General features: G+C 43.8%; 1 protein-coding gene across 4 annotated transcripts in view; it reads left to right on the top strand.

The window, feature by feature from the left end:
• The first annotated feature begins 14,201 nt into the window (after positions 1-14,201).
• The window catches only part of WDHD1 (WD repeat and HMG-box DNA binding protein 1), a 157,898-nt gene continuing 146,756 nt past the window's right edge, over positions 14,202-25,343 (top strand). For 2 of the 4 annotated variants that reach the window (XM_030214282.1, XM_030214279.1), the window contains exons 1-2: positions 14,202-14,275; positions 17,565-17,629. The gene's annotated coding sequence lies outside the window, so the exon portion shown is untranslated. Of the gene's footprint in view, positions 14,276-17,564; positions 17,630-25,238; positions 25,252-25,343 lie in introns of those variants that run through there. The other 2 variants (XM_030214280.1, XM_030214281.1) reach the window with 2 other exon arrangements.

The following is a 25,343-nucleotide window of genomic DNA, read 5'->3' as shown; positions in this document are numbered from 1 at the left end:
GTTTGAAGACCAAATTAGTTAGGGTTCATATAGGTGCATCTGGCTCTTACCACCATCATGTAGGCAGTAAGCCCATTTCTTTACAGCGTTTAGTCTGTTATATACAGAGCTTGCTTCACTACTGAAGTCTCCCATCAAGCCTCCTATTGTCTTGGGACCTCAGTGAGGTTCTCAGCCAGCGGATGAAAGTTACCTTTGAGTCACTAGACTCATGTGAACTGAAGTACCTGGTGAGAATATTTTTGTGGGAGTTACTTCAGCACACAGAGCCAATGAACACAAGGCCTTAGTAACTTATCAACCCTATACAAGATGTTATGACAATATGGTGGTTCTGTGCATGCATCCTAAATTTCTGCCTATGGTAGTGTCAGACTTCCACCTTATCCAATCAATTGTCCTTCCAACATTTCCCGCCAGGTTATATATCCACAAACATGACCATGCTTTGTATAGCATGAATTACAAATGTGCCTGCTCACTGAAGCAAACTAAAGCCTCTAGAAATTCTGCCCAGCTTTAAAAACAAAAATCCTATTAAACCTGGGTCTGTTGTAGCCAAGTGCACATTATCTACATGGAAAACAGATTGCATCTCTTTCACTAAAGCCCAGACAGGCCTGACCCTGGAAGGGCATGTCAAGGTTCACAGTGTCAGAACCATAGCAACATTGAAAGTCCACCTTCAAATCAGCCTCATGTAAAAAGATCTGAAAGGCTGAAAAATACAGTAGACTTCTGTCCACAAATTTTCATCACATTTCTATTTGGAGATAAATTTCTCATGCGATAGTAGGTTTGGTCAGTCTGTCCTGGAATTTAATTTAATATCAATGCTTATTATGTTGCCTTAATTAAAACAAAATGTAAAGCTTGACAGCAAAAGCATGTTACTTATTTCCTCTTGGCACTGTCTTTGCCCCTTATTTATTCAGTGAAAGTTTGATCTAAGGGAATCCCCATCTTCACTGGACAACCTGAAGCTAAAGAATCCCCATATGTGATGACTGCATATCCTGCCTGTCTTTGGAGAAAGCAAAGCTTCTTACTTTTAACAGATGTTCTCAGAGGATAGTGGGATTTTGTTTCTTAGAAAACCCACACACCTACCCTAAGATGTGGCTACTCCTAATGATGATAAGGTAGAAACTGAAATGAAATAGCCCTATGCAACAATGCTATTGTGGAAGGACCTGCACATACTGTATTGATCCTGGGGAACTGGGTTCGATTCCCACTGCAGCTCTTTGTGACTGTGGCAAGTCACTTAACCCTCCGTTGCCCCAGGTACAAAATAAGTACCTGTATATATGTAGTTGCAAAATACCACAGAAAGGTGGTATATCAAGTCCCATTTCCCTTTCCCTTTAATTTTGCCGCACGTCCATTTTCAACCAGAAAAAAAAAACTTTTTTCCAGGTGCACTGAGAAATGGACCTGCGTGCATCCAAAACACATGCCTATATCAGCGCAGGCCACTTTTCGATGCGCCTTAGTAACGGGGCCCTGAATGATCAAAGCTTACTAGAATTCAAATACTTTCCCATGGACCAAATGCCACATTCCTCCCAAACCCTCCACTTAAAGTCATGCTGAATTTTAAAAATATTATGCATAAGGGCAAAATTTCTGATTGCATGCAGGTTGCATCCAAGTATGATTACAGTTTTCAGATTGTGTCAAGCATGGCATGGATAATAAGTTGAAACTGTAAGTTTTTAGGGAAAGCACTTTAACTGCAATTTCATTACTCACTGAAAAGTACATGGGAAAAATGTGACCATTGTGCTCCAGAAAGAAAAGATACTGAAGTGACTCTGCACCTGTATGTGAGGATCTACATGTGCATGGTACACCACTAGGCAGCTCTGGGAACTTTGGTCACATTTTATCAACCCAGGCTCTGTAAGATGATGTCATTCATCAGTGTTGACTGCATATCCTCTTTGAACTCAGAGAAAAAGGGGGAGGCAGATCAAAGGGTGTGGGAGAGTAAGTAAGAGGATGCACAGCAAGGAGATGAATGGGGGAGGAGGGGAAGAGGTGGATGCAGGGGAAGGAATGGAGGGGGAGGGAAGGGAACAATGCTGGAGCTTCTGCCACCATAGGAAAGAATAGTCTTCACACCTGTGCCAGGAGGAAAATGTAATTCTGAAAATCTGCCCAAAGCACAGAAACATTTGGTTCTAGTACTCCTTGATCCTATGACATTGGTTTACATTGGCATGTTCTGATTTGATTCAGATTGTAAACATTTCACTCTGCTGGCTTTACAAAGTATTGAGAATGCTGAGAGCTATAGCAGCATTCTGAAATACCTTTATAATATTATGTTCTCTCAGGAATTGAAGTTCTTCAGTGCGAGACGTAAGATTCTAGAACTCCTGATATAGTATTAAGTTCAGCAAGTACTAGTCAGCCCTGGGAACACTACCATAGGTTGGCTCTGTTTTTCATTTTGCATATTGTTCGATCTAGTCGAATTTTACTTACAGCAGTTTTATTCCTTGATATTTATCTATAATTATCTGTTTTTCAACAGTGCCATCTGAGTGGTTTACAATACAATTTTTAAAAGAGAAAAAGAAAAGGAAATTATAAAATCAAAGAATAAGAGTAAAAACATTAAAAATTATCATAAATATGCAGAGAGTCATCTGTGTTCCAGCAAATCGAGCCTTGAAGTAATCAACTTTCACCCGGGAGCTTATACGAATAAAGTGTTTTTTTAAACTACGTTTAAAACAAGCAAGAGATTGTTCTTTACATAAAAGTAATGGGAGGTTGTTCCATAATGAAGGAGCTACAGTTGGAAAAATTGTGCCCCAAACAAAATTGATGTATGGAAAAGATATGAAGCAGATCTTGTGAAGTCCAGAGAGATCACGATGGAATACAAGGTTCAAGGTACTGACAGAGAAATAATAGAGTCTCAGTAGAGTGAATTTTGTTAAGTCAACAACAATATTTGATAAGAAATTCTCATGGAAAATGGTAACTAAAATGTTCTTTTTTAATGAAGGAGTAACATGGTCCTGATGATTGGCACCCAATAATAACCTAACAGCAGTATTCTGAAGAAGTTGTAAAGGCCTAAGATCTTTCAAACAGATACCGGAGAAGTGCAAATTACAATAATCCAGATTACTTGATACAAAAGGGTGTAAAAGCTTGCATAATGCATCTTGAGTTAAAAGAGAATGTACTGAGCATAGTTGTTTGTCTAAAGAAACATTTCTTAACCAGCAACCAAATGTGAGACTGAAAATTAAGAGAACTAACTGAATTCCAGGACCCTTTTGAGAAGAGACTACTTCTATCTGACTAACGCCAATATTAAGAGAAGTTAGCAATAATGAATTTAGAATGGGACTGAAAATCAATGCTTTAGATCTGGCCACATTCAGTTTCAATTTGTGATCAATTAACCATTGTGCAACTTGATCCAATTTACTATTCAAATCAGTTATAGTCATTGCAGAGGAAAAAAATCTAATGAACTCAATATTTGAATATCATCTGCATATACATAGCACATTATATCAATAGATTGAATCAGTGCCACCAGAAAAATATTAAAAAGCTGTAATAGAGATTACATTCTGCTGTTAAACAGTGATGGCCGTTGTAGACTCTTAAGACCAGCAGCACATGTTTCACAGTGTCTAACATTTTATTTACACACACCTTTAGCTTAACCAGTTCTTTACAGTCAGGTGCTGGATGACAGCTGATAGTTTTCATTCCTGTGCATGAAATGAGACAGTCCTACATAACCTTACTGTAAAATGACAAGCATTTAAATTATTAAGGAAATCAGTGCTCTATAAATTCAAAGACCCAATAGCAGAAAGCAGAATGCAGAAGAAAGCTTTTAGGACGTCTTGTGGCTAGATTTATTGATCTGGTAATCAGCCTAGTATTATTTCCTGAATTTAAAGCTAATGGCCAATTATGGTGAAAGATGAGTGGCTTTTACTTAAGGTTTTTTCATTCCTAATAAAATAAAGAGACTTCCTGATAATCAAAAGTAAGGTGGTCACTCAATTTTTACATAGAATAATTGTGGCAAATCAAGATACAAGTGTATTTCTTAATGCCATTTTTTAGCTAGCCTATTCCAATGTATATGTATATATTTTTTCAACAGAAAGCTAAATAAAACCATTATATTATTTATTCATGAATCAAAGCCATTAAGATGATAAATCAAATTATCAGCTTCCTGCCCTGCTTCAGTTTGTCATTTTTGTGGATGAGGTAATGTAATGACAGCTTCCTTCCTGTGCAAAAGAGACCTTTAGATACCTATTCATTGTAAATGTGTAATATTTCCTTTCCACTTGAAGTCTATTCCAAGGATTATCAATTTCAGATGCAATACAACTGAAAAATAATATAGCAATTCAGATTAACCCTAAACTGTGAAATATATATAGAGAAGGTAGTTTATAACAGGCCGCTTAACTTGAGTGGCAGATATGGACATATGTCATACCTATTTTATAAATGCAACTTCTTCATGTAAATGCCTTTATTGTATTACCCCCAAAAGTTGCTGCTCACATTTACAGCTGCTGTGACCCTCGCACAAATGCCCTGGCAAAATGTACCCATAGAATTGTGTACTTTATAAAATACATATGTAAGTCTAAATTCCACCCTCAGGAACACATACACTCATTCTGAACAGAAGTATAGAAACATAGAAGATGATGGCAGATAAAGACCACATGGCCTATCCAGTCTGCCCATCCATACCAATCACTAAGTGCTACAAGCCCTTTGTGAGGGAGTCTATAGGATAGTGCCTCTCTCTCTTAATGTCAGAGCCACCTTAAATCCCATAATCCCGCCTCCAATGGGGAAGTGACATGGGAGGGGTAGAGTCAGGAGGGTATGGTCCAGGAAGTATATAAGCTAAGGCCATTGCTAGGTTAAGGAAGCCCAGAGGGAAGCAAGCAGCAACCCCCCACAGTATGTGCCTCCACCACTTACATACAAACTGCCAGTGTTACAGTCAGAGAGGACAAGCTCCACTGCAGATTTTGTATTTTGACCTGAGTAATTGCTAGAGACTTGCCTGATAACTTTGGGGAACCAGTCCAGGGACAAGTAAAATGTGCTGCTAGACTGCAAGGCTATAAGGTACACAATGGCCCTACAGAAGCAGGCTACACAAAGACATTGTTATATTTATGGACTAGTTTTATGTTGCCTTTTTCCTCCTACCTGTGAACGGTACAGGACCCCTGACTTACCAGCTTTAATAAATGCTCTTTCCCTTTACTTACAACCACTGTGCAGCTCTGTCTTTCTTGGGAACTGGGCCTGCCCTCATTCACACCACACCCTTCCTCCCCCTTAGAGATCCACTGTGTATGTCCCATGATTGTCTGTGCATACCTTTACACCAAATACCCAAGCCAATTGTATAAGATCCTATTTCTGTGGAGAAAATGTTGTTTTACCCACAGAGGAGGCTTATAGAATTACCCCTAGAATGTATGCATGTATACATATCTATGTGCATACATCCACTGGATGTGTAAGTGTGTGAGTTTACTTCTATATGTATCTATACAGAAAGAGAGACGAAGGTTTTATTGTCCATCATTTCACTAATTTATGAGTGGGGAAGTGTGTCTGACGCATGATTGAGGAGGCTCTACCTCATCAACACCCTGTTGAGAAAGTGCTAAAATGGTATTTGGATGTAGTTGATGCAGGGGCGTAGCCACGGGTGGGCCTGGATGGGCCTAGGCCCACCCAGTTTGGGTTCAGGCCCACCCAGCAGCAAAGCGGAGGGAGCAGGCATCGCTGATCCTGCATCTGCCTCCTCTCTGACGGCAGCGCTTCCTAGACGCTGCCTCCGCCGCCACGATCTACCTCCTCCCTCTGTCTTACTCAACAGCAGCGGTAGCGTCGCGATTCAAACACGCTGCCTCCTGCTTCTAACCCGGAAGCGTCTCCTCTGCAGAGGAGACGCTTCCGGGTTAGAAGCAGGAGGGTAGCGTGTTTGAATCGCTACCGCTGCTGTTGAGAGTGAGACAGAGGGAGGAGGTAGATCGTAGCGGTGGTAGGCAGCGTCTGGGAAGCGCTGCCGTCAGAGAGAAGGCGGGCAGGTGGAATGGGAGGGAAGGATGCATGGGGGTGAAGGAGAATCGCTGGACACATGGATGGGAGCGGGAGGGGAGAGAGGAGAGTCATGTTATGGATGGATGGTGGTGGGGGTCAGGGGAGAGAGAATTGCTGGGGATGGATGGATGGAGGTGGGGGTCAGGGGAGAGAGGAGAATTGCTGGGGATGGATGGATGGAGGTGGGGGCAGGGGAGATAGGAGAATTGCTGGGGATGGATGGATGGAGGTGGGGGCAGGGGAGAGAGGAGAATTGCTGGGGATGATGGATGGAGGTGGGGGCAGGGGAGAGAGGAGAATTGCTGGGGATGGATGGATGGAGGTGGGGAGGTAGGGGAGAGAGGAGAATTGCTGGGAATGGATGGATGGAGGGGACAGGGGCAAGAACAGAATTGCTGGGGATGGATGGATAGGGGCAGGGGAGAGAAGAGAATTGCTGGGGATGGATGGAGGGGAGAGGAGAGTTGCTGGACATGGGTGGATGGAGGGGAGGGAAGAGGAGAGAGGAAGGTTGCTGGACATGGGTGGATGGAGGGGAGGGCAGGGGGCAGAGGAGGGTTGTTGGACATGGATGGATGGAGGGAAGGGCAGGAGAGAGGAGGCTGCTGGATATGGATGGAGGAGAGGGAAGGGAGAGAGAAGAAATGCTGGACATGGATGGAGGGAAGGGAAGAGTGAGGAAGGAGATGAGATGAGGGGAAAGGAAGAGAGGAGAAAATTGCACATGGATGAAGAAAATAGGCAGAAGCTGGATCAATTGGACAGTCAAGTCTGCGGAGGACCCAGAGCAAGAAATGAAGAAGAAAGGCGGAAAGTAAAGAAATAAATGGAAAGGAAGCCCTGGAAACGGAGTAAAGAGGACAGATAGCAGCAGAATCAGATACTGGGCCAGTATGATCAGAAAAACAAAGTCACCAGACAGCAAAGGTAGAAAAAAATCATTTTATTTTCATTATAATGATTGGAACATGTCCACTTTGAGAATCAGGTGCTCAACATTAAAAGATTATATTTATTTACTTATTTATGGCATTTTATCCCACATTAAACATGAATTAGATTGGAACCTGGGATCATTTAATGTTTTTTTCTGGAGAGAGTAATGCATTGCCTCCCCCACCCCCCAGGCTCTCTCCCCGGCTATAGCCAGCTCTGCAATTTTGAGGGGAGGTGGACGGGGGGGGGGGGGGGGGGGGGGGCGCAGAGGTGGACCGGGGAGAGAGCCTGTTGTTAAACATTTACCAGCACACCACTGTCTAGTGCCCACCCATCCAACCTGTTGGCCCACCCAAAAATTGACTTCTGGCTACGCCACTGAGTTGATGGCTCAAAAAAGAAAAAGCTGAAGAATTACAAAACCATCAAACAGCAAGAGGAGTGGATCCAAATCTTAGTACAAAACAAAATCCAAATCATACTTTCTTTCCCTCTGTTTATTAACCCATGCTAATGGCTGTCATGCGCTAATGCCGACAGCCCATTCACTTTGAATGGGCAGTCTCGGAATTGCAGTGTGGCTTAGTAAACAGGGGGATTTATTACAAATACAGATTCTTAAAAATAATAAAATCCAAGAGATTACTGCTGTTCCCTTAAATAAAACATGATCTATGTCCCCCATCTCCCTCCCAGCTTACCAAGAAAGAATGACATGATAAAATACACAAAATCAAAGTTCCCTAAAAGAATGTTGTTTTACCAAATAATGTTGCACTAACAGTGACTCACTCTTTCTTCTTTGTTTTAATACTAAATTTTATGTTAAAGAAATCTTGTATCAAAATTCCTCTGTTTTTTTTCTGTCCACATACATTAAAAAAGTTACAATTCCAGTAATAACATGTATAGAATATTTGTACGTTTGGGAAGCTCGCTAGGTGCCCTTGGCCTGGATTGGCCGCTGTCGTGGACAGGATGCTGGGCTCGATGGACCTTGGTCTTTTCCCAGTGTGGCATTACTTATGTACTTATGTAAGGTGCTGCATTACATGAATCACATTATTGGAATTACAACTGGAGAACTTTTTCAGTACAAAACCTCTCCAATACTGGGATGTACAGAGGTGGCCAGGGAGAAGGCTTTTCAGATCTAAGGTCAGTGGTGTGCTGGAGCCGGTTCACAGCGGCTCACAAGGGCCAGTTGTTACATTTTTTGGCATCTTGCGAGTCAGTTGTTGAGGGAGTGCAAGCCGACTTGCCTCTCCTCCCCCCACCCTGTGAGCTGCAGGGTCACAGACTCCCAGCGCCGGCTCACCTGCCCACCCTCAGCTCCCAGATAGCCCTCCTTTCCTTCCTGCCGTGCCCTGCCCTTAAATATTTTATTTTACCTCGAGTCACAGTGCTGACACTGAAAGCAGCAGGCTCGGCTCGCCTCCAGGCTCAGCCTTCCCTTCCCTCTCAGTGTCCGCTCCCGCCCTCTTCTGATGTATTTCCTGTTTCCGCGAGGGCGAGGCACTGAGAGGGAAGGGAAGGCTGGAGGCGAGCCGAGCCTGCTGCTTTCAGTGCTGGCGCTGCGACTCGAGGTAAAATAAAACATTTAAAGGCAGGGCGGTTGCAAGAAGGAAAGGAGGGTTATCGGGGAGCTGAGGGCGGGCAGGTGAGCTGGCACTTGGGGGTTGGAACTGGAACTCATCTCGGGGGCTGAAAAGGGGGGCAGGTGGAGGCTGGGGCGAGTCACTGCGCATGGATGGGAGGGGAGGATAGGGGGCAAAGGAGAATAGCTGGACATGGAGGGGAGGGGATAGAAGAGCAATCGCTGGACATGGATGGTTAGGGGAGGGCAGAGGAGAATCGCTGGACATAGATGGGAGAAGAGGGCAGGGGAGAGAGGAGAATCACTGGACATGGAAGGGAGGGGAGGATAGGGGCAGAGGAGAATCACTGGACATGGATGGGAGGGGAGGGCAGAGGAGAATCGCTGGACATGGATGGGAGGGGAGGACAGGGGAGAGAGGAGAGTTGCTGGACATGGATGGATGGAGGGGAGGGCAGGAGAAATGCTGAACCTGGATGGAGGAGAGAGAAGACAGGAAGGAGATGCACATGGATGGAGGGGATGGGAGAGAGGAGAATGCTGGATATGGATGGAGGGAAGGGAATAGAGGAGAAATGTTGGAGGGGAGGAAAGACAGAGGAAGGAGATGCACATGGATGGAGGGGAAGGCAGAGAGGAGAAATGCTGGACATGGATGGAGGGAGGGGGGAAGGCAAAGGAAGTAGAAAGGCTGGACATGAATGGAGGGAAGGGAAGACAGAGGAGGAGATGCACATGGATTTAGGGGGGAGAGAGGAGAAATTCTGGACATGAATGGAGGGGAGGGCAGACAAAGGAAGGAGATGCACATGGATGGAGGGGAGGGGAAAGAGTTGAAATGCTGGATATGAATGGAGGGGAAGGAAGAAAGAGGAAGTGAGATGAACATGGATGGAGGGGAAGAGAGAGAAGAAATTCTGGATATGGATGGAGGGTGAGAGGAAAAAAGCTGGACATGGATGGATGAGAGGGAAGAGAGAGGACGGAGATGCATATGGATGGAGCATGGAGGGGAGGGAAGAAAGAGGAAGGAGATGTCTTGCGAGGCCACCCTTATAAGTCTCGGCAGCCATTTTAAAGAAGATGCAGCATGAGGAGGGTCAGCGCCGGCAGCGGGCAGGAAAGACTTGGGATCTTTCCTGCCCCGAAGAATCCACTTGACTACCAGGGACGCTGCCTTCAGGTATGCGCTGAGAGTGGGACCCTTCGGATCTGGGGATCGGGGAGGAGGTCTGTAATAGGTAGTTGGGGTGGGGAGGGGAGGATACTATATATAAAAAAAGTTAAATTCTTAAATATGCCGCCGTCTTGTGCATAGGGATGTACACAGAGGAAGTATAATACTGAAATTAAATGGAAGTAAAATTAAACTCTCCTTTCATTGGAGCACATGGAATCACATCTTCACTTCTCTTTTGTAGAAGTTTACATTTTAGATACACAAATAGATTATTCTGTTTTGAGACTGTTTCAGGGACAAGTGGTTTTATAAGTCAAAATAAAAATAAATACTTTGTTTCATGCAGCTCTCTTTTGTTTAAACATAACTAAATGGGCTAAAAGCCCTTTATGCATTCCATTGGTTTTCTAATATTTTGTTCTTGTGCTGTCTTATACTGTGTCAAAACTATCTTATCTCTTCTATCTGGTCGGTAACATAAGGAGCTCATTATGAAAACTATCCACCCTAAAAGGTTGTTTTTGGATGTACATGAGGAATTGTAATATTGAATAAATAAGTATATGTTTTTTCCTAGTCATGCATCCAAAGATTATATAATCTCCTGTCAAGATGGCCGCCGACTAAGGGTCACGGAGCTGATGCTGCTCCAGATACCCTAATCGGAACGCGGTTCAGGAGCGAGACCGGTGGCCACTGGATCATTAGGACATCGGCGATCGGACTACCGAGCCCAAGCGTGCTGACCACCGCTGGATCAGGGCTCTCCATCGTGCCGGTGGACCCCCCTGGACGGGTTGACACCGGTGGCCTGCCGACGATCCCTCCCTCATGGCCTGGCCTGGTCGGTTCTTGCCCTGACATCGCCCGGGCAGACGGCCTCACCTGGGAGCGCAGACCGCGGAGAGTGCAGTGCGGAACTGCAGCTAGCGGGTTAGTGGCAGTTGAGGGACATGCAACCAGCTGACCACTCTGCCAACATCCTCCCCGACACGGCCGGCCACCGTGGGTTTGCTGCAGCTCCTCCCTGCCATGGAGTTAGCATTGACCTGCTGACACCGGGTGCCCACCCGCAGCCCAGCTGTACCAGTTGGCCGGATGCCCGCCTAGGGAGGAGGGGAGAGCGGGACGGTGCACAGCAGGAGACGAGGAGCACAGGGCAAAAGGCTCTGCCTAACAAAAACATTGTTAGACAATACCTGTTACAGATGGACCGACAATAAAGAATGACAATGTGGATGCAGCAGCTCACAGTGGATTAGATAGGCTCACTTCCACTCCAGTCTATTACACCTCCTTGGTTTAACCTCCTTGAAGATTCGCCATGGAAAGAGGAGAATAGAGAATTGCAGCGCTGGGTTATGGCTGGTGATTGCTGCAGTGTACTGTAAGCAGCAGCAACCACCAAAATAAAGATGTGCTCCAGTCTCAAGGTTGCACTTAGATCCGGGGGATCCTGCAGATCTGGCTTTTACACCGTCCTGGAGTACAAAGGGGAAGATCCCAGCCCAAACAACCGCCACTTGCTAGACAACCAGCTTGCAACTCTACCCCAACCGGCAGCACTGCGCCATTGCTAACGGAACCGCTCTGCCTTCAACCATCAGAACGGTGTCCAAAGCAACAGAGTTCTGCACCCAGGACATCACCCCCAAGCAGCTGACTGTGAGTAACCTACCTATCACCTACCTATCCCCAAATTGACACCAAAATGAATAAAATCAAAATACTCCTAACAATCTACTGCCTTTCACCTATCCACCTAATACTATCTTTCCCACTTACAGAAAATAATATCATACCCATCCTACAAAATCACCAAAGGCTGATCAAACACTCCACACTTCACCAAACTGATACCCATCAAATCAAAGGAAGACTATCTAAATATGAACAACACCAACAAAACGGAAGGAAAAATCACAACAAACACACCCCACCCAAGGAATGGCAACTAACAAAAATCCACATATCATCAAACCTAGCAGCCCCATACCAAAATATCCAAGTGGGCTACATTAATGCTAGGTCCGTAGTTAACAAAACAACAGCAATATCAGACTGGATCAGCTCAGAAAACCTCGATCTTATCTTCATCAACGAAACATGGATCCACGATCAAAAAGACCCCATAATCCTTGAACTATGCCACCCCAGGTTACAAAATCACTCACTGGACCAGAACGGAAAAGAAAGGAGGAGGCATAGCTATAATCTATCGAATTCAATTCACCACAGAAACCACTGCCGAATCCATAACACCCCAACTAGAAATTGCATCATTCAGAATCCATAACAAATCCCTGACCAATCATCTGAACTGTGTCCTGTTTTACAGACCACCCGGTAACTGGAACTAAAGCCAACCTATTTTCACGGACTTCATCTCAAACACTTGTGTAAGCAACTCCAATACACTAATACTAGGTGACATAAACCTTCACCTAGAAGACCCCAACTCCACCAATGCATGTGAATGCAAAGACTTCCTACAATCCTGGGATCTCAAATGGCCCCACATGCAAGCTACCCACATCAAGGGACACACACTAGACCTCTTATCACACAAACTGTCCACAGATCACAACCTATTAATAACAGACATCAAATGGACAGAAACACCTTGGACCGACCACTACAAATTGAACCTATCCCTAAACTGCTGGAAGAAGGGACTAAACCATACACCAGCACACACAACTTACACCACGATGGGCAAATAGATTCACAATTATTCTGGCAACTGATATATGGCAACGAATGGAAAACACGAACGGACTCCATACACTACCTCAATTGGTGGGAGGATAGATGCAGAAGCGTACTAAACGAAATAGCACCACTAAAGACAAGAATATCAAGAAGACAAAACTGGGGCAGTCTGGATTCACTGAACGGTAAGGGTTAGGTGCCGAACACAGCATTGAAGAGGTGGGCTTTAAGCAAAGACTTGAAGACAGGCAGGGAGGGGGCTTGGCGTAAGGGCTCAGGAAGGTTGTTCCAAGCATAGGGTGAGGCGAGGCAGAATGAGCGGAGCCTGGAGTTGGCGGTGGTGGAGAAGGGTACAGAAAAGAGGGATTTATCCTGTGAACGGAGGTTACGGGCGGGAACGTAAGGGGAGATGAGGGTAGAAAGATAGTGAGGGGCAGCAGACTGAGTGCATTTGTAGGTAAGAAGGAGAAGCTTGAATTGAATGCGATATCTGATCGGAAGCCAGTGAAGTGACCTGAGGAGAGGGGTGATATGAGTATATTGGTTCTGGCAGAATATGAGACGTGCAGCAGAGTTCTGAACAGATTGAAGGGGGGATAGATGGCTAAGTGGGAGGTCAGGTTTCAACTTAATTAATGTTTAAAACAAAAATTACACTTATAAGTAGAAAATCTTTTTGTTAAGCACCTGATTCTTGTAACATGATGTCTGATTTGGTGGCCCTTTACGAGGTGAAAACATCTTTGCAGAATACATGGAATCCCTCCCCTCCAAATGACACAATGATTTACAATTTAGAACTAATGACTACTCTAACCAATGAAACAAATACTTCCTCTGTGTACAACCTTATGCTGCACAAGCCGGCATGTTTGAAAATATAAGTGAAATCAAATAAAAAATGCTACAACCAATAAAGAACGACAACGTCAGGGGTTTGGCACTTTTGAAGCGTGTTTTACCAAATATCAGCCTGGCAGCTTTCTAGTTAGCTGTTTCTGATGAGATTGTGAAAGAGGGACTGATTGCAGTACTCCTTGCCTTGGGGTTGGAGTGGACGGTTGCCACTATTCAATCACAATGGGTCAAAACCTTCTCAACCGTCGGAGTTTAGCACAGGCAGCCAAAAGAGGTTCAGCCTACTCCAAGGCTTCAACATATCACCTGAAGTCCTTCCTACCAACATATTTACGGACCATTTTTAGGCTTTTCACCTTTCCATATTATCTATTTTCTCTGTTTCTTCGATTCTATCTAATGTAATTCTAATTTAATTGTAACTGTGTCACCTCTGATCTGGCAATAGCCTATCAGTGCATTGTAAGCCACTTTGAGCCTGCAAAACTGTGGGGAAAACGTGGGGTATAAATGTACCAAAATAAACAAACAAGCAAACAAACAAACAAACAAACAAACAAACGTGGGTAGTGCAGCTCATAAGTTTGCTTGCTTCGTTTTGGGTGAACGGGGATGACGGCTGCGCGGAGGAAAGGGAAAGGAAGATGAACCCTAGTGGCTTCAATGTTTCGACGTCATGCTATTCCTGTTCCTCATTTTAATCTAACTTCTCTGGAGTCCCGCTCTCTGACGCAAGTTCCTGTTTTTTTCGGCAAGGCGGGATACTTGAGAAAGAGAGAACAGAGAATTTGAAGAAGTTGTGTCAGAGGGGACGGGGCACCGGAGAACTAAGGAAAGCTGTGGGCGACGTTCAGGTATGATGGTGGGGGTGCTTTAGAGATGAGTCCCATAGGCTGTTTGCGCACGTGGACTGTGGTGGAGCGGAGCCCAGCCACTTTTGGAGATTCAACGGGTGAGCGGGAGGTGTTGGGTGTGAATGCAATTTCGTGATAATGTGTTCGTGTGATTTTGATGCTTTTCTGCATCCATGTGGATAGATTGAACCTTGCCAGCGGATGGCGTGCGTTGTGGCACTCCGGCTCATAAATTGTAATCTCTGTGGGTGCTTGAGCACGCCCAATATTGAGCAAACTCCATCACTCTGACTTGGGAGCATTCACTTGTGTTGAGTTTAGCACCCCCCCCCCCCCCCCCCCCCAAATCATTTTGGGAAAATTGGCTCCTTTGCTCCGGCTTGGCGTTTTCTGAAGAAATGGTAGCAAACCACAAAGACAGGAGCGTGGCGTACTAGACATCAGTTGTTGACGTCACTCCCTCAGCCCTGAATTTTGCATCTGCCAGTGTCTCTTGAAAAAGACTAAATCTTATCTCGTGCCTGATTAGCAAAAATCTCCATCAGGAATTGAAATATTTAAAAAACCATGTGGTGTATAACAAACGCATGAAATGTATCAAAATTCAGTGTCCCCAAACCAGTCAATATGGTGCATGCAGGCATAATGAAGAGAAAGAACTGTGCCATAAAAGATGTTGTGTCTTATTTATTTCATTTATTTACCACCTTTTTGAAGGAATTCACTCAAGGAGATGTACCGTAAGAATAACAAACATAAGTAATAGACAATTACAGCAGTGAAAATATTCAAATAATAATACAAAGCATAGTATACTACTTACAATGTCAACACAATATGCAATAAAACATTTTAATAGCGTAGGGTGTAAGCAAAGAAGGAACTTTTAGATAGGTATTAGAGTAACAAAATAAGGGGACTAATTTTAAAGAAAGTTGCATGTGAGGTCAGAGAGGTGCTTAAATATTATCTCAGCTAGGGTTGGAGTGGTTAAACATGTTCTGCTGCAGTAATGATACTTTTACCATTCAGGGAAAAGTACTGGTTAATGTAAGCAAACATACAAAAAAGGGTATGCTGCACTGATGAAATGTGAATGGAAATACATAGTGGGAAGTGTTAAAAAAACACGTGTGTGTGTGCGGTAGCCCATCTGTAGAGCCAATTTGCCATGGTAGCCCTACCGCAGCTTAGTGAAAGGGCCCTTAAGTGCCATTTAACCGGCCAGGTGGTGCTCCTGACCGGTTAAATGTTGTTGAATATCATGGGGATGGTGTTCATTTCAAAAATACAATGTTGCTCAGTCTGTAACAAAGTAGTGTTGATGTTGCCACCTCGTCACGATGTCTGTCATCTTTGTATACAAAATCTTAGATCAGAAAAGGAATGTGAGAGTTCCTGACAGTGTTGGACTAATGGTGCTGTAGTATTGCCCGTCCTCTAACTTTCTTTCTCATGGTTTTCCCAACATATATCAATGAGCATGGACATATAATCATGTGCACTACTTTTTTTGTGTTACAGTTTGAGCATTGTGTCAAAGCATATCGTTTTCCTGTGTCAGGGTGTACAAATTTGCTAATTGCAAATGGAAAGGGACGGACACTACGTGTTCCACATGGATAATGGCCTGTATTTTGGTCACACCAGGGAATATGTATTGGAAGTGCAGATGGGGTAACACTCTTTAATATTCCTGCCGCGTGTGTGTGTGTACTATTGTGGCTTTCTTTGTATTGGGGGTGCAGATGGGGCGACAATCTATTTAATATTCCTTCTGTGTTTGTGTACTATTGTGAGTTCCTTATCTTTGAAATATTGATGGCCTTCAAGGATGTACCAGTTTTTCATCAGAATCTTCCTGATATTGCTTGATAGGTGTTAAAATCACAGGCTGCATATGATATCAAGGGGATATTCTGTCAGTATTTGGCTTAAGCAACATATCCCTTATCTGCTGCTCTGGCCTTTTCTAGTCCTTTGATGATGCAGGTGGTGGAGTACCCTCTCTCCTTAAATCTGTTGGCCATTGCTAATGGTTGTTTCTTGAATTCATCTTTTTTTTCTGCACATCTCCCTTAAGTGCAAAACTGTGAATAGGGAAGGTTTTCTTTCAGGCATCTGTTGAGTATTGCATTCAGTTCTGGTCGCTGTATTTCAAAAAAGATATAGCGAAATTAGAAAAGGCTCAAAGAAGAGCGACCAGAATGATAAAGGGGATGGAACTCCTCTCATATGAGGAAAGGTGAAAGAGGTTAGGTCTCTTCAACTTGGAAAAGAGATGGATGAGGGGAGATATGATTGAGGTCTACAAAATCCTGAGTGGTGTAGAATGAGTAGAAGTGAATCATTTTTTGTTTTGTTTTTTTTACTTGTTCCAAAAGTACAAAGACTAGGGGACACTTGGCGTTACATGGAAATACTTTTAAAATAGGAGGAAATATTTTTTCACTCAGCGAATAGTTAAGCTCTGAAACTCTTTGCCAGAGGATGTAGTAACAGTGGTTAGTGTATCTGGGTTTGAAAAGGTTTGGACAGGTTCCTGGAGGAAAAGTCCATAGTCTGCTATGGGGAAGCAACTGCTTGCCCTGGGATTGGTAGCATGGAATGTTGCCACTTTTTGGGTTTCTGTCAGGTACTTGTGACCTGGCTTGGCCATTGTTAGAAACAGGATACTGGGCTAGATGGACCATTGGTTTGACCCAGTGTGGCTATTCTTATGTTCTTATTGAGTGAGAGGTGCCGGATCACGAACAGAGAGGAGAGGGGAAGACAGATGATGGCAGATCATGAGGAGGGGTTATTGGTCCACGAATGTGTGTGTGTGTGGGGGGGGGGGGGGGGTGCTTGGAGTGTGAGGACAGCTGAATGTGTGTGACTTGGTATCTTTGGAACAGGATGGGCAAAAGTCAAAGCTACAGTATATGCAGGTGAAGGACTTTCGTTATTCTCAGTAAATATTTGTATGATCAAAATAAAATGATCTACTTATAAACATTAACTTACATATAAACCTTTATTCTAGTTCAGTATTCAAGAACATGAGGGATGTGGGGCCGTGTGCGGAGTTGGTGCTGAGATTTGTTGTGGATGCTCATTTACATAAGTCAGAAGGGCTGAAAAAGCAGGCCCAAAAAATGGGGCTGTATGGGGAAAGTATGGCTGTTCAGTGGTAGAGTTGATGCTATCACTAGTCTGTACATGCTCCCCATGCTCTCCACTGTTATTATTACAGAAAAAAATGAAAGTAGGTAGCTTAGAAAATTATTACATCTCTTCTTTCTTCTAGGACTTCTCAGTTCAGCCTGTGTGCATTAGGTGGTGGGGCAAGAGGCGCAGACACACACTTTAAGGGTAAGCTTCCTTTTCTCTTGCCACCAGGTCTTTCCTGAGGAAGAAATCCAGGAAGAAGACTTTGGCTTTATAAAGGTAGTCAAACATGTATTAAGGCAGTCCAATAAAAAGCTATCGTCTTATTTTCATTTTTTTCTCTTTATTTATTAACGTTTAAAGGGAACTAACATGGCTACCATACGGGAACTAACTTGGCTACCATACTTCTGTATCCAGGACTGAACTCAGTGGGCATCCAAACTGATACAAACACCACCTCTTTCTTCTCTGTGGTGCCTTAAGCTTCAGGAAGTAATAGTGTTAAACCACACTTTTGGGGGGGGGGGGGGGGGGGTTCTCATCTAGCTTCTTCAGTCTTGCAGGGCTCTTGACTACTGTGACCCTGTCTGTCTAGTCCAGCCATATTGACCTTACTAAGGCAGGTTTTCAGAACAGGAATTTCTCCTTTCTGCTCTTGGAACTTCTTCCCATGTATCATCCCTGCCTATAATGAAGAAGTGGTTCTCTCGTTCCATCCTGTGGCTTTTCCCGTCTGGTGCTTCCTGTCACAGATGATGGAATCATTTTTTCCCTTGACCCCCCCCCCCCCCCCAAGGGAACTGACTTGGTAATTAGGGCCCAGTCCTTAATGAGATCTGGTCTGCCATTGATCAGTGTAACTCTGTGCTTGTCTCCCTAGATCTCTCTTCTGCCTTTGATATCTTCTGTCATTCCCTACTTCTGTGCTATCTTCATGATCTTGGCTCTCTGTGCAACTTTTCTTGATTGGTTCACTTCCTGCCTCTATTATTGATAACTCTAGGTCTCTTTGGATGGTTCTTGCTGTGGCGAAACAGGGGACTTATGTCTGTTATTTATTATATATTAATTTCCCTGAATTGGCCAGCAGGTGATGCCTGTCCGGTGCTTTAAAGCTGCACCTGTTTTCCTTTCAACTTCTCTTCCGCAGGAAGCAAGGAAAGCCTCTGAGGGAAAGTAACCTGCACTGCCATTGGCTAAATACCCCTTAGTGCTAGTGCTAATGCCCTGATTGGCCCTGAAGTACAAAATCCAGCCAGAATGTGCTGGATTCCCCCAGTCTCAGATAGGGAATGTGGAGAGTAAAGATCTCTGCACCGAGATGCTGTTCAAAACCTGTGAGCAGTTATTTTCCTGAGCTCTTCAGGTACTAGGGTAGTAAGAAAGTGTATTTTATGTTTCAACGGTTTTTATTGAAAACAGTGTACACTTTTGTCAACATCAAATATTCAATATGTACAACCAGTCATGAAATTCCCTTCTAATCAACCATCAAACAAATCGGGCCTACTGCTTTCACTTTTTATTCCGTTTCTCCAATCCCCCCTCCCTTTCCCTGTTCCCCCCACCCCTAAAATTCCACCCCCCCCTCTATTAACCCTCCTATTCTCTCCCTCCCCCCGGAAAACTCACAATCATCTTAAAGAGGAACTGACCCACCCACAACTTCAATATAGTGTCTACAGCACCTCATATTGTAAGCCACACTGAACCCGCAAAAAGGTGGGAAAATGTGGGATACAAATGCAATAAATAAATAAATAAATTAAGCACAAAACTCTTACCCTTAGCTGATAGGGTATCTATATATTTTCCCCAGATCTTCAAAAACTGATTCTTTCGTTTTGGGGATCCTCTGGCTTCTCTTGCCTCCCACATCAGAAGCTGGTGCACCATATTCCGCCAGTGCCAAAATTCTGGTACAGCCTCTGAAGTCCAATTTTGAAGTATACATTTCTTTGCCAGAAGACATCCCTTACGAAAAAATAATGTTTCCTCTGAGGTATTTCCTCTAAATGACCCATAGATATCCAGTAACATCTGTGGGGGGGTTCCTATTATTTCACAAGACAGCAGGTTTGACAGATAGTTGGCCACTCTGGACCAGAAGCCCTGTATGGCTTCACAGCTCCAAAATGCGTGATAGAATGTGTTTTCTGCGATTTTGCATCGCAAGCATATTGCATTTTGTGTTCCCCCAAATTTTGCTAGTTGAACTTGTGTGAAGTAGGCTCTATGAAGTACTCGAAATGCACATTCCCGATATTGGGCTCCACTAACTAAGTTTGCAATACCCTTCACTTGTCTGTTAATGTCCCAGTTGGGGAGGGCTATTCCCAAATCTTTCTCTCACCTTTCTTTAACTGTTTTCAAGTCTTTATTCATCCCCACTGACCCTAATGCCTTATAAACTTCAGAGACCGATGGTTCAGTATCTGAAATTTCCTCAAAGAATTCTTTCAACTTGGACCCTGACTTTTGTCTCAATTTCTCCCCATCTAAAGAATGTATAAAATGTTTCAGCTGGCAATAAGCAAAAGTGTCCCCCCATTGCATCGGCTCATTACCCAGTATTTGTTCTCGCGATTTTATCTGCCCCTCAACTCCCATTATGTCTTCCAAATACATTATTCCTCTTTCCTCCCATCTTTTAAATACTGGATTCTCCAAGCCTGACACAAATTTAGGGTTCCCCCGAATGGTCATTAATTCCGTGACTTCAGTATCCACTTTCAGACATTTTCCCAAAAACTGCCACGCCTCACGCAGCGGCGCCAACAACAAACTTCGACTTAGATATCTAGGGATCAAAGATCTCTCCACTTGCAACAATGACACCAAGCGATATGGAGCATAGAATGCCTCTTCCATCTCTAGGGGGGTGTAATTATTTGATTCAAAAAGCCAATCTCTAATATGTCTCAGTAAACATGCCATATTATATAGTTTCACATTAGGCAAGCCTAGTCCCCCCTGTGACCAGCCCCCCCCATAGCAGCTGGAATTTCATTTTCGCCTTTTTGTTCGCCCAGCAAAATCTCATTACCAGTCTGTAGAACTTCGTCAGATCTTTGTTCAACAGCCTAAGGGGAAGGGTTTGCATGACGTATAGCCAGCGAGGAAGAATTACCATACGTATAAGCCCCAAACGACCTATCAAAGAGAGTGGCAATGCTTCCCATTTTTCCAGCTGTTGTTTAGTTTGCGCCAGAAGTTGTTTTATATTAAGTTTATAAAGGTCCCTAGTCTTCGTTGATAGCAAGATTCCTAAATAGCGGAAGTGTCCCCTTGCCCACCGCAACGGGAAGATCCCTGGCCAATTTCTATTCATCTCTTCGTCAGCAGCCAGTGCCTCTGACTTTTCCAGATTTAACTTGAGACCAGAGAAATCCCCAAATTCTTGAAATGCTTCTAATAGAGCTGGCAACGAAGTCTCTGGTCTCGTTATCACAACTAACAAGTCATCAGCAAAGGCCGCCAATTTGAATTTCACAGTACCCAAGGTTACACCATGAATTTCTGCATTGGAATATACCTCTCTTATCAGTGGGTCCAAATATAATGCAAACAATAACGGTGACAAGGGGCAACCTTGACGAGTTCCTCTCTCTATCCTCACATTTTCTGAACAATTACCGTTCACCATCACTCTCGCTTTTGGTGAGGTGTAAAGAGATTTAACCGCTCCCAAAAACCATCCGTCAAATCCATATTTTCCCATTACTGTGAACAGAAACTCCCATTTCACACGGTCAAAGGCCTTTTCTGCGTCAAAGCTTACTAAGAGTGCTGATCTATTTGCCCTACCAATCTGTTCCAAAGAGATTAGAATCCGCCTGAGATTCTTAGATACAGCTCGGCCTTTAACAAAACCCACCTGTGCTTCATGCACCAGTCTTGGCAACACCCGACTCATTCTGTTTGCCAGTATCTTTGCAAAAATTTTAACTTCACAGTTTAATAGTGATATGGGTCTATAAGACTCAGGTAAAGTCACATCTCTCTTGGGTTTCGGGATTAATATGATACGAGCTATATTCAGTTGGTCTGGCAGTGACCCCTTCTCCACCCATTCATTATAGGCTTCCACCATTGGTGGCAGAATGGTCTCTCCCATCAATTTATAAAACTCTATCTTCAAACCATCCGGTCCAGGTGTTTTCCCTGATTGACTACTTCCAATGGCCCATCCCACCTCATCACTAGATATAGGGGCATTGAGCTGGTCTCTCTCCCCATCAGTCAGTCTCGGAGAATCCAGATTGTCCAAATATAAAGTACTGTCAAGGCCTGAGTTATCCCTTTCTGCATATAATTGCTGGTAGAAGTTTTGAAAAATATCTCGGATTTCCGCGTCTGAATGGCATAGTTTACCTGTCTGATCTTTCAAGGCTGCTACTATGCGAGTAGCCTGTTTCCGAGCTATAAGTCGCGCCATCATCTTCCCACCCTTGCCCCCAAATTTGTATAATTGAAATTTATAGTAGGTTTGTGATTTCACCTCGCGTTCATGGATCAGCGTGTTTAGCGTCACCTGTGCCCCTAGGAGCTCCTTTCTAGTATGAACGTTTGGAGTTTCACCAAGTCTTTTCCGTAAGGTACGGATCTGGGCCTCTAATCTCAAAATTTCTTTGTCCCTAGCTTTTTTAAAATGACTGACATAGCTGATCATTTCTCCTCTCATGACAGCCTTGGCTGCTTCCCAATAAGAGGAGGCACTCTCAACTGAATATTCATTAGTAGCTTTATATTCAGCCCACTTAGCCAACAATCCCTCTTTAAAGCCTATATCTTTAACTAAATAGCTCGGAAAAGACCACCATCTCATTTTCTCTTCCATCCCCAATGGTTGCCAATTCACCCATACTTCTGCGTGATCTGAAATGGCGTAGGGTCCTATTCTCGTCTCTCTAACCCCTCCCAACAGTGATCGAGACATCAGTATGTAATCTATCCTCGATTGGGTATTATGCGCCCTTGATATATGAGTATAGTCCCTATCTTGCGGATGTAACACTCTCCATACATCTAGCAGGTCCAGTACAGTGCAAAGATTGGGCAGCCCTCTCGAGGGCCAGTGTCTTAGCGTGGGCGGAGGCAAGAAAGTGTATTTTAATGTTGATACCTGGTAATTTTCCTGTTATTGTTTGCTGTTTATACCTTTTTTTTTTTACCATTCACTGTTCCACTTTTCTGATAATAAACCTATTAATTTATTAGCTCTGTTGTTGACTAAGAATCCTGGTGGTTTGTGTTCTTGGTCTGTGGGTATTTTTTTAGGAACTGTGGGATTGTGGCCTCAGTGTCCTTAAAAACCATTGGAGAAATAACTTGTGTTTGGGAGACTCACCCAGAGGCAAGTGAAACCCAGTGCGGTGGGGTGGAGGGTATACCAGTATAGAGCACGTGCACAGGTGCAGGCGGGTCTGAGCAGTGCTGAGACACACCTTTTAGGTGGCCGCAGGGTTAGTCCCAGGTGTGTGCTAGGCATTTTCGTGACACTTCCACTACTCTCTCCCCCCATTCCTTGGGATCCTTAAGGCTCCCTTCACAGTCTCATTATTTTAATATTTTCTTGTTCCTCCTTTCTATTTTGATTCAGTCCTTGCTAAAGATGTAAAAAGTCTGGAAGCGGTGCAAAGAAAAGATACAAAAATGGTATGGGATTACAAACTGTATGAGGAGAGACTTGCTGACCTGAACGTGTATACCTTGGAGGAAAGGAGAAACAGGGGTGACATGATACAGACGTTCCAATATTTGAAAGATATTAATCCACAAACAAACCTTTTCTGGAGATGGGAAGGTGTTAGAACTAGAGGACGTGAATTGAGGTTGAAGGGGGGTAGGAAGTATTTTTTTATGGAATGGGTGATGGATACGTGGAATGCCCTCCCGCAGGAGGCGGTGGTGATGAAAACAGTAATGGAATTTAAACATGCATGGGATAAACACAAAGGAATCCTGTTTAGAAGGAATGGATCTATGGAATCTTAGCAGAGATTGGGTGGCAACGCTGGTAATTGGGAAGCAAATCTAGTGCTGGGCAGACGTCTATGGTCTACACCCTGATTGTAACTGAATAGATATGGATGGGCTGGAGTGTAAATTTTAAGGGGTTTCAATGTTAGCTTCAGAACTTTTAGTACAGGAACAGTGCTGGGCAGACTTCTACGGTCTGTGACCTGAGAATGGCAAGGACAAATCAAACTCGGGTATACGTATAAGTATCACGTACCATGTGAAATGAGTTTATCTTGTTGGGCAGACTGGATGGACCGTTCAGGTCTTTATCTGCCGTCGTTTACTATGTTACTATGGTTGCTACTGATGACTAGATCTTTACACCTTTAAGCCTTTCTCAGTTAATATTTCTCCTCTTCGCTTGTCTTGGTGTTCCTGACTGTTTCTTAACATCTCTGAATACAGTCCACTTCCATGCCCTCGTACTGCCATCTCATGATATTGGGTCCTTCTCTCTCTTTTAAGCCTTGCATTGATAATATAATTCGTTCTACTCTTTATTGCATCTGTTCTGTTAAGCTTTTCCTTGCTCCAAGATCCTCATTTTTTCCTTAGTCATCTCTCAAATCAATTGCTGTAAGGCTCTCTACTATAATCTTTTCATCTCTCAAATATCTCTGATTCAATCTGCAGCAGTCAGACGCCTACTAAGTGTCAATTCTTCCGATCATGTTTCTCTCACAGATCTCAACTTTGTCTTCCACTCTCTGCTCTGATTAAATTCAAGATTTTGATTGTGGTTCACCAAGCTCTGATATCTGGAACCTCAGCTTATTTTTCCTGTCTTTCCACTTCTTACTCTTCAGCCTGTCCTCTCTTCTCACAGGTTTCTCTGCTTTCCTTAGCTCTTCTGTGTCTCTCTCCAGGTGTTTCCCATGAGGCATGGTCCCACCCTCTGGAACTCTCTACCTCTCTACCACATTCACCAGGAAACCTCTTTTTATAAAATTTAAGGAAGTGTCAAGATTTGTCTGTTAAGCTTGCATTCAGTGAAAGTCTGGTACATTGGGGTAATGCAGATTGTTCCTTTCCTTTCCTTGTCCTCCCTCCCTGTCTTGGTTTGATATGTTTCCTTTCTGATGTAATATATTTTATTTTGTAAACAGCCTTGTGCCTCCACTTGAAGGATAGTCTAACAAGCTTCCATAAATAAATACATTTTCAAACTTGGCCAGCACAAGGGGGTATATCAGGTTGCTGTGGGACCATTGCACACCTCTGGGAACTACCCAGTGCTCATTTGACAGGAGTAAAGGCTTACTTCACAGTTTCAGGGCTTAGGGCAGTCTGCAGGATAATAAACAGACACTCACTCCAATAGGTGATACTCAAAGAAACTGAAGTAGTTGATGCAGTAAAATCAAAGTTATGTCCATAAATAGAATTCACACATTTCCACTGAAACTTTATCCAGCAAAACAAAAGAGATTCTTCTGACTCCAAAACACTTTTCAAATACTCTGTAAGGATTCCTTTGTGCTCTTAGGGCTTCCATTTCAGACACCTGAATCCTGCTGGTGAATGCTCCTTCTCTACAGTCATAGGGCAGATTCCCCTGCATCACAATGTGATAAGTCAGCATGCTAGGGCTTTCTTCTTTGAAACTGTCTTCCACATCACACCGTACAGTGCTTTTGCTCCTATTCTATAGGTGTAGAACCTCTTGAGTGATGGATCAGTGCTGTCAGGAACCTGCTGTGCTTCTGAATGCCAGTCTTGCTCCTGGGGAATTCTGCATAAGAACTTGAAAAATTCTGTGCAAACTAGTCTGGCAGGACTCAAGAAAAAGAAATTAACAGGTAAGGTAAAGTTTCCCCATAGTCTGGGAAGGAGGAGGAGGATGTGAACAACTGCTGCACAGAGGGCTGCATTTTCATCAGCCATCCTAGGC

The sequence above is a fragment of the Microcaecilia unicolor genome, chromosome 9 (genome assembly GCF_901765095.1).
Source record: "Microcaecilia unicolor chromosome 9, aMicUni1.1, whole genome shotgun sequence".
NCBI classification, from domain to species: domain Eukaryota; kingdom Metazoa; phylum Chordata; class Amphibia; order Gymnophiona; family Siphonopidae; genus Microcaecilia; species Microcaecilia unicolor.
Note: the sequence above shows the minus strand (reverse complement) of the source record. Positions and strands in the feature narration are given on the sequence as shown.